A 9,282-nucleotide genomic window follows, 5' to 3' on the forward strand; every position below is an offset into this window, starting at 1 on the left:
TCACTGATTACAGCCCCTATCCCTCATGCTGTCTCACTGATTACAGCCCCTCTCCCTCATGCTGTCTCACTGATTACAGCCCCTCTCCCTCCTGCTGTCTCACTGATTACAGCCCCTCTCCCTCATGCTGTCTCACTGATTACAGCCCCTCTCCCTCATGCTGTCTCACTGATTACAGCCCCTCTCCCTCATGCTGTCTCACTGATTACAGCCCCTCTCTTTATCTCCTGCTGTCTCACTGATTACAGCCCCTCTCTTTATCTCCTGCTGTCTCCCTGATTACAGCCCCTCTCCCTCATGCTGTCTCACTGATTACAGCCCCTCTGTTTCTCTCCTGCTGTCTCACTGATTACAGCCCCTCTCCCTCATGCTGTCTCACTGATTACAGCCCCTCTCTTTATCTCTTGCTGTCTCACTGATTACAGCCCCTCTGTTTCTCTCCTGCTGTCTCACTGATTACAGCCCCTCTCCCTCATGCTGTCTCACTGATTACAGCCCCTCTCCCTCATGCTGTCTCACTGATTACAGCCCCTCTCCCTCATGCTGTCTCACTGATTACAGCCCCTCTCCCTCATGCTGTCTCACTGATTACAGCCCCTCTCCCTCATGCTGTCTCACTGATTACAGCCCCTCTCCCTCATGCTGTCTCACTGATTACAGCCCCTCTCTTTATCTCCTGCTGTCTCACTGATTACAGCCCCTCTCTTTATCTCCTGCTGTCTCACTGATTACAGCCCCTATCCCTCATGCTGTCTCACTGATTACAGCCCCTCTCCCTCATGCTGTCTCACTGATTACAGCCCCTATCCCTCATGCTGTCTCACTGATTACAGCCCCTCTCCCTCATGCTGTCTCACTGATTACAGCCCCTCTCCCTCATGCTGTCTCACTGATTACAGCCCCTCTCTCTCCTGCTGTCTCACTGATTACAGCCCCTCTCCCTCATGCTGTCTCACTGATTACAGCCCCTCTCCCTCATGCTGTCTCACTGATTACAGCCCCTCTCCCTCATGCTGTCTCACTGATTACAGCCCCTATCCCTCATGCTGTCTCACTGATTACAGCCCCTCTCTTTATCTCCTGCTGTCTCACTGATTACAGCCCCTCTCCCTCATGCTGTCTCACTGATTACAGCCCCTCTCCCTCATGCTGTCTCACTGATTACAGCCCCTCTCCCTCATGCTGTCTCACTGATTACAGCCCCTCTCCCTCCTGCTGTCTCACTGATTACAGCCCCTCTCCCTCATGCTGTCTCACTGATTACAGCCCCTCTCCCTCATGCTGTCTCACTGATTACAGCCCCTCTCCCTCATGCTGTCTCACTGATTACAGCCCCTCTCCCTCATGCTGTCTCGCTGATCACAGCCCCTCTCCCTCATGCTGTCTCACTGATTACAGCCCCTCTCTTTATCTCCTGCTGTCTCACTGATTACAGCCCCTCTCCCTCATGCTGTCTCACTGATTACAGCCCCTCTCCCTCATGCTGTCTCACTGATTACAGCCCCTCTCCCTCATGCTGTCTCACTGATTACAGCCCCTCTCCCTCCTGCTGTCTCACTGATTACAGCCCCTCTCCCTCATGCTGTCTCACTGATTACAGCCCCTCTCCCTCCTGCTGTCTCACTGATTACAGCCTCTCTCCCTCATGCTGTCTCACTGATTACAGCCCCTCTCCCTCATGCTGTCTCACTGATTACAGCCCCTCTCCCTCATGCTGTCTCGCTGATCACAGCCCCTCTCCCTCCTGCTGTCTCACTGATTACAGCCTCTCTCCCTCATGCTGTCTCACTGATTACAGCCCCTCTCCCTCATGCTGTCTCACTGATTACAGCCCCTCTCCCTCATGCTGTCTCGCTGATCACAGCCCCTCTCTCTCCTGCTGTCTCACTGATTACAGCCCCTCTCTTTATCTCCTGCTGTCTCACTGATTACAGCCCCTCTCCCTCATGCTGTCTCACTGATTACAGCCCCTCTCCCTCATGCTGTCTCACTGATTACAGCCCCTCTCCCTCATGCTGTCTCACTGATTACAGCCCCTCTCCCTCATGCTGTCTCACTGATTACAGCCCCTCTCCCTCATGCTGTCTCACTGATTACATCTCCTCTCCCTCATGCTGTCTCACTGATTACAGCCCCTCTCCCTCATGCTGTCTCACTGATTACAGCCCCTCTCCCTCCTGCTGTCTCACTGATTACAGCCCCTCTCCCTCATGCTGTCTCGCTGATCACAGCCCCTCTCCCTCCTGCTGTCTCACTGATTACAGCCTCTCTCCCTCATGCTGTCTCACTGATTACAGCCCCTCTCCCTCATGCTGTCTCACTGATTACAGCCCCTCTCCCTCATGCTGTCTCACTGATTACAGCCCCTCTCCCTCATGCTGTCTCACTGATTACAGCCCCTCTCCCTCATGCTGTCTCACTGATTACAGCCCCTCTCCCTCATGCTGTCTCACTGATTACAACCCCTCTCTCTCCTGCTGTCTCACTGATTACAGCCCCTCTCTCTCCTGCTGTCTCACTGATTACAGCCCCTCTCCCTCCTGCTGTCTCACTGATTACAGCCCCTCTCCCTCATGCTGTCTCACTGATTACAGCCCCTCTCCCTCATGCTGCCTCCCTGATTACAGCCCCTCTCCCTCATGCTGTCTCACTGATTACAGCCCCTCTCTCTCCTGCTGTCTCACTGATTACAGCCCCTCTCTCTCCTGCTGTCTCACTGATTACAGCCCCTCTCCCTCATGCTGTCTCACTGATTACAGCCCCTCTCCCTCATGCTGTCTCACTGATTACAGCCCCTCTCTCTCCTGCTGTCTCACTGATTACAGCCCCTCTCTTTATCTCCTGCTGTCTCACTGATTACAGCCCCTCTCCCTCATGCTGTCTCACTGATTACAGCCCCTCTCCCTCATGCTGTCTCACTGATTACAGCCCCTCTCCCTCATGCTGTCTCACTGATTACAGACCCTCTCCCTCATGCTGTCTCACTGATTACAGCCCCTCTCCCTCATGCTGTCTCACTGATTACAGCCCCTCTCCCTCATGCTGTCTCACTGATTACAGCCCCTCTCCCTCATGCTGTCTCACTGATCACAGCCCCTCTCCCTCATGCTGTCTCACTGATTACAGCCCCTCTCTCTCCTGCTGTCTCACTGATTACAGCCCCTCTCCCTCATGCTGTCTCACTGATTACAGCCCCTCTCTCTCCTGCTGTCTCACTGATTACAGCCCCTCTCTTTATCTCCTGCTGTCTCACTGATTACAGCCCCTCTCCCTCATGCTGTCTCACTGATTACAGCCCCTCTCCCTCATGCTGTCTCACTGATTACAGCCCCTCTCTCTCCTGCTGTCTCACTGATTACAGCCCCTCTCCCTCATGCTGTCTCACTGATTACAGCCCCTCTCCCTCATGCTGTCTCACTGATTACAGCCCCTCTCCCTCATGCTGTCTCACTGATCATAGCCCCTCTCCCTCATGCTGTCTCACTGATTACAGCCCCTCTCCCTCATGCTGTCTCACTGATTACAGCCCCTCTCCCTCATGCTGTCTCACTGATTACAGCCCCTCTCCCTCATGCTGTCTCACTGATCATAGCCCCTCTCCCTCATGCTGTCTCACTGATCACAGCCCCTCTCTTTATCTCCTGCTGTCTCACTGATTACAGCCCCTCTCTTTATCTCCTGCTGTCTCACTGATTACAGCCCCTCTCTTTATCTCATGCTGTCTCACTGATCACAGCCCCTCTCTTTCTCTCCTGCTGTCTCACTGATCACAGCCCCTCTCTTTCTCTCCTGCTGTCTCACTGATCACAGCCCCTCTCTTTCTCTCCTGCTGTCTCACTGATTACAGCCCCTCTCCCTCATGCTGTCTCACTGATTACAGCCCCTCTCCCTCATGCTGTCTCACTGATTACAGCCCCTCTCCCTCATGCTGTCTCACTGATTACAGCCCCTCTCCCTCATGCTGTCTCACTGATTACAGCCCCTCTCTCTCCTGCTGTCTCATTGATTACAGCCCCTCTCCCTCATGCCGTCTCCCTGATTACAGACCCTCTCTCTCATGCTGTCTCACTGATTACAGCCCCTCTCCCTCATGCTGTCTCACTGATTACAGCCCCTCTCCCTCATGCTGTCTCACTGATTACAGCCCCTCTCCCTCATGCTGTCTCCCTGATTACAGCCCCTCTCCCTCATGCTGTCTCACTGATTACAGCCCCTCTCCCTCATGCTGTCTCACTGATTACAGCCCCTCTCTCTCCTGCTGTCTCATTGATTACAGCCCCTCTCCCTCATGCCGTCTCCCTGATTACAGCCCCTCTCCCTCATGCTGTCTCACTGATTACAGCCCCTCTCTTTATCTCATGCTGTCTCACTGATTACAGCCACTCTCCCTCATGCTGTCTTACTGATTACAGCCCCTCTCCCTCATGCTGTCTCACTGATTACAGCCCCTCTCTCTCATGCTGTCTCACTGATTACAGCCCCTATCCCTCATGCTGTCTCACTGATTACAGCCCCTCTCTCTCATGCTGTCTCACTGATTACAGCCCCTCTCCCTCATGCTGTCTCACTGATTACAGCCCCTCTCCCTCATGCTGTCTCACTGATTACAGCCCCTCTCCCTCATGCTGTCTCACTGATTACAGCCCCTCTCCCTCATGCTGTCTTACTGATTACAGACCCTCTCTCTCCTGCTGTCTTATTGATTACAGCCCCTCTCCCTCATGCTGTCTCACTGATTACAGCCCCTCTCCCTCATGCTGTCTCACTGATTACAGCCCCTCTCTCTCCTGCTGTCTCACTGATTACAGCCCCTCTCCCTCATGCTGTCTCACTGATTACAGCCCCTCTCCCTCATGCTGTCTCACTGATTACAGCCCCTCTCTCTCCTGCTGTCTCACTGATTACAGCCCCTCTCTCTCCTGCTGTCTCACTGATTACAGCCCCTCTCTTTATCTCCTGCTGTCTCACTGATTACAGCCCCTCTCCCTCATGCTGTCTCACTGATTACAGCCCCTCTCCCTCATGCTGTCTCACTGATTACAGCCCCTCTCTCTCCTGCTGTCTCACTGATTACAGCCCCTCTCCCTCATGCCGTCTCCCTGACCCCCATCCGTGCTATGTTCGGGATCACTAACTCTGGTTGCTAAGAACAGTGCGTCCATGGCAATGAGTGCTAAGCTCCGCCCCTGTGCTCTAATTCGTTCAGGGTCTGCAAGTTTCCCAGCTACATAGATCTAACTGGCTGTTTGGGGTGTCTATCAAAAAGGAGGGCGGGTGTCAGCCCAGCCAGAGGGCAGCAGTGATGCTCAGTTCTGGAACTTCTGTGTGGAGCAGAGGAGAGACAGGCGGTGCTGGGACCTAAGTCTGTGTAAGTACATCCTGTGCATACCTACCTGCAGCACTTACCTACCTGCCTGCAGTACCCAGCAATAGCATACCTACCTGCAGCACTTACCTACCTGCCTGCAGTACCCAGCAATATCATACCTACCTGCAGCACTTACCTACCTGCCTGCAGTACCCAGCAATAGCATACCTACCTGCAGCACTTACCTACCTGCCTGCCTGCAGTACCCAGCAATAGCATACCTACCTGCAGCACTTACCTACCTGCCTGCCTGCAGTACCCAGCAATATCATACCTACCTGCAGCACTTACCTACCTGCCTGCAGTACCCAGCAATAGCATACCTACCTGCAGCACTTACCTACCTGCCTGCCTGCAGTACCCAGCAATAGCATACCTACCTGCAGCACTTACCTACCTGCCTGCCTGCAGTACCCAGCAATATCATACCTACCTGCAGCACTTACCTACCTGCCTGCCTGCAGTACCCAGCAATATCATACCTACCTGCAGCACTTACCTACCTGCCTGCAGTACCCAGCAATATCATACCTACCTGCAGCACTTAGCTACCTGCCTGCAGTACCCAGCAATAGCATACCTACCTGCAGCACTTACCTACCTGCCTGCAGTACCCAGCAATAGCATACCTACCTGCAGCACTTACCTACCTGCCTGCCTGCAGTACCCAGCAATAGCATACCTACCTGCAGCACTTACCTACCTACCTGCCTGCAGTACCCAGCAATAGCATACCTACCTGCAGCACTTACCTACCTACCTGCCTGCAGTACCCAGCAATAGCATACCTACCTGCAGCACTTACCTACCTGCCTGCAGTACCCAGCAATAGCATACCTACCTGCAGCACTTACCTACCTGCCTGCAGTACCCAGCAATAGCATACCTACCTGCAGCACTTACCTACCTACCTGCAGTACCCAGCAATAGCATACCTACCTGCAGCACTTACCTACCTGCCTGCAGTACCCAGCAATAGCATACCTACCTGCAGCACTTACCTACCTGCCTGCAGTACCCAGCAATAGCATACCTACCTGCAGCACTTACCTACCTACCTGCCTGCAGTACCCAGCAATATCATACCTACCTGCAGCACTTACCTACCTGCCTGCAGTACCCAGCAATATCATACCTACCTGCAGGTGAGTTATACCCTGTGCCCAAACATATACCCACCTACACCACTTACCTACCTGCCTGCAGTACCCAGCAATATCATACCTACCCGCAGGTGAGTTATAAACTGTGCCCAAACATATACCCACCTACACCACCTACCTACCTAAAGCACTCAGCAATATTATACCTACCTGCAGCACTTACCTACCTGCCTGCAGTACCCAGCAATAGCATACCTACCTGCAGCACTTACCTGCCTACCTGCCTGCAGTACCCAGCAATATCATATCTACCTGCAGCACTTACCTACCTGCCTGCAGTACCCAGCAATAGCATACCTACCTGCAGCACTTACCTACCTGCCTGCAGTACCCAGCAATATCATATCTACCTGCAGCACTTACCTACCTGCCTGCAGTACCCAGCAATATCATATCTACCTGCAGCACTTACCTACCTGCCTGCAGTACCCAGCAATAGCATACCTACCTGCAGCACTTACCTACCTGCCTGCAGTACCCAGCAATAGCATACCTACCTGCAGCACTTACCTACCTGCCTGCAGTACCCAGCAATATCATACCTACCTGCAGCACTTACCTACCTGCCTGCAGCACCCAGCAATATCATACCTACCTGCAGCACTTACCTACCTGCCTGCAGTACCCAGCAATATCATACCTACCTGCAGCACTTAGCTACCTGCCTGCAGTACCCAGCAATATCATACCTACCTGCAGCACTTAACTACCTGCCTGCAGTACCCAGCAATAGCATACCTACCTGCAGCACTTACCTACCTGCCTGCAGTACCCAGCAATAGCATACCTACCTGCAGCACTTACCTACCTGCCTGCAGTACCCAGCAATATCATACCTACCTGCAGCACTTACCTACCTGCCTGCAGTACCCAGCAATATCATACCTACCTGCAGCACTTACCTACCTGCCTGCAGTACCCAGCAATATCATACCTACCTGCAGGTGAGTTATACCCTGTGCCCAAACATATACCCACCTACACCACTTACCTACCTGCCTGCAGTACCCAGCAATATCATACCTACCCGCAGGTGAGTTATAAACTGTGCCCAAACATATACCCACCTACACCACCTACCTACCTAAAGCACTCAGCAATATTATACCTACCTGCAGCACTTACCTACCTGCCCTCAGTACCCAGCAATATCATACCTACCTGCAGCACTTACCTACCTGCCTGCAGTACCCAGCAGTATCATACCTACCTGCAGCACTTACCTACCTGCCTGCAGTACCCAGCAATATCATACCTACCCGCAGGTGAGTTATAAACTGTGCCCAAACATATACCCACCTACACCACCTACCTACCTAAAGCACTCAGGAATATTATACCTACCTGCAGCACTTACCTACCTGCCTGCAGTACCCAGCAATATCATACCTACCTGCAGGTGAGTTATAAACTGTGCCCAAACATATACCCACCTACCTACCTACAGCACTCAGCAATATCATACCTACCTGTCAACAGTAGCCAGCAATATCATACCTACCTGCAGCACTTACCTACCTGCCTGCAGTACCCAGCAATATCATACCTACCTGCAGCACTTACCTACCTGCCTGCAGTACCCAGCAATATCATACCTACCTGCAGCACTTAGCTACCTGCCTGCAGTACCCAGCAATATCATACCTACCTGCAGCACTTAGCTACCTGCCTGCAGTACCCAGCAATATCATACCTACCTGCAGCACTTACCTACCTGCCTGCAGTACCCAGCAATATCATACCTACCTGCAGCACTTACCTACCTGCCTGCAGTACCCAGCAATATCATACCTACCTGCAGCACTTAGCTACCTGCCTGCAGTACCCAGCAATATCATACCTACCTGCAGCACTTAGCTACCTGCCTGCAGTACCCAGCAATATCATACCTACCTGCAGCACTTACCTACCTGCCTGCAGTACCCAGCAATATCATACCTACCTGCAGCACTTAGCTACCTGCCTGCAGTACCCAGCAATATCATACCTACCTGCAGGTGAGTTATACCCTGTGCCCAAACATATACCCACCTACACCACTTACCTACCTGCCTACAGTACCCAGCTATATCATACCTACCTGCAGCACTTACCTACCTGTCTACAGCACCCAGCAATATGATACCTACCTGCAGGTGAGTTATACCCTGTGCCCAAACATATACCCACCTACAACACCTACCTGCCTGCAGCACTCAGCAATATCATACATACCTGCACCACTTACCTACCTGCCTACAGTACCCAGCTATATCATACCTTCCTGCAGCACTTACCTACCTGTCTGCAGCACCCAACTATATCATACCTACCTGCAGGTTAGTTATATTTTATGCTCAAGCATATACCCACCTACACCACTTACCTAACTGCCTACAGCACTCAGCAATATCATACCTACCTGCAGCACTTAGGTTCCACCCTACAATGTACCTGCATATGAATCCATTAATCTATATGTTAATCTAATCCTTGTGATAGAATACCAGAAAAAATAGTAAGTTAAAAGAACAATTCATCCACCAATAACTGTGGGTTTAAAAGTCATTAATAGAACTTGGCAGACAAAATAAAAGAGAAACGCATAAAACATGCCCTGATTTTCTCCAACACAACTAAAAGCTGTTGGTTGTTTTACTGGGCAACAACCCTCTTTGGTGAGTGTTTTGGAATATCATATTTGGATAATATTATTCTAGCTAAGTAAATATAACCTACTCTCAGAAGAACAATTATTTCATTTTTCTTTGT

The sequence above is a fragment of the Bombina bombina genome, chromosome 1, assembly GCF_027579735.1.
Source record: "Bombina bombina isolate aBomBom1 chromosome 1, aBomBom1.pri, whole genome shotgun sequence".
In the NCBI taxonomy this organism is placed as follows: Eukaryota; Metazoa; Chordata; class Amphibia; order Anura; family Bombinatoridae; genus Bombina; species Bombina bombina.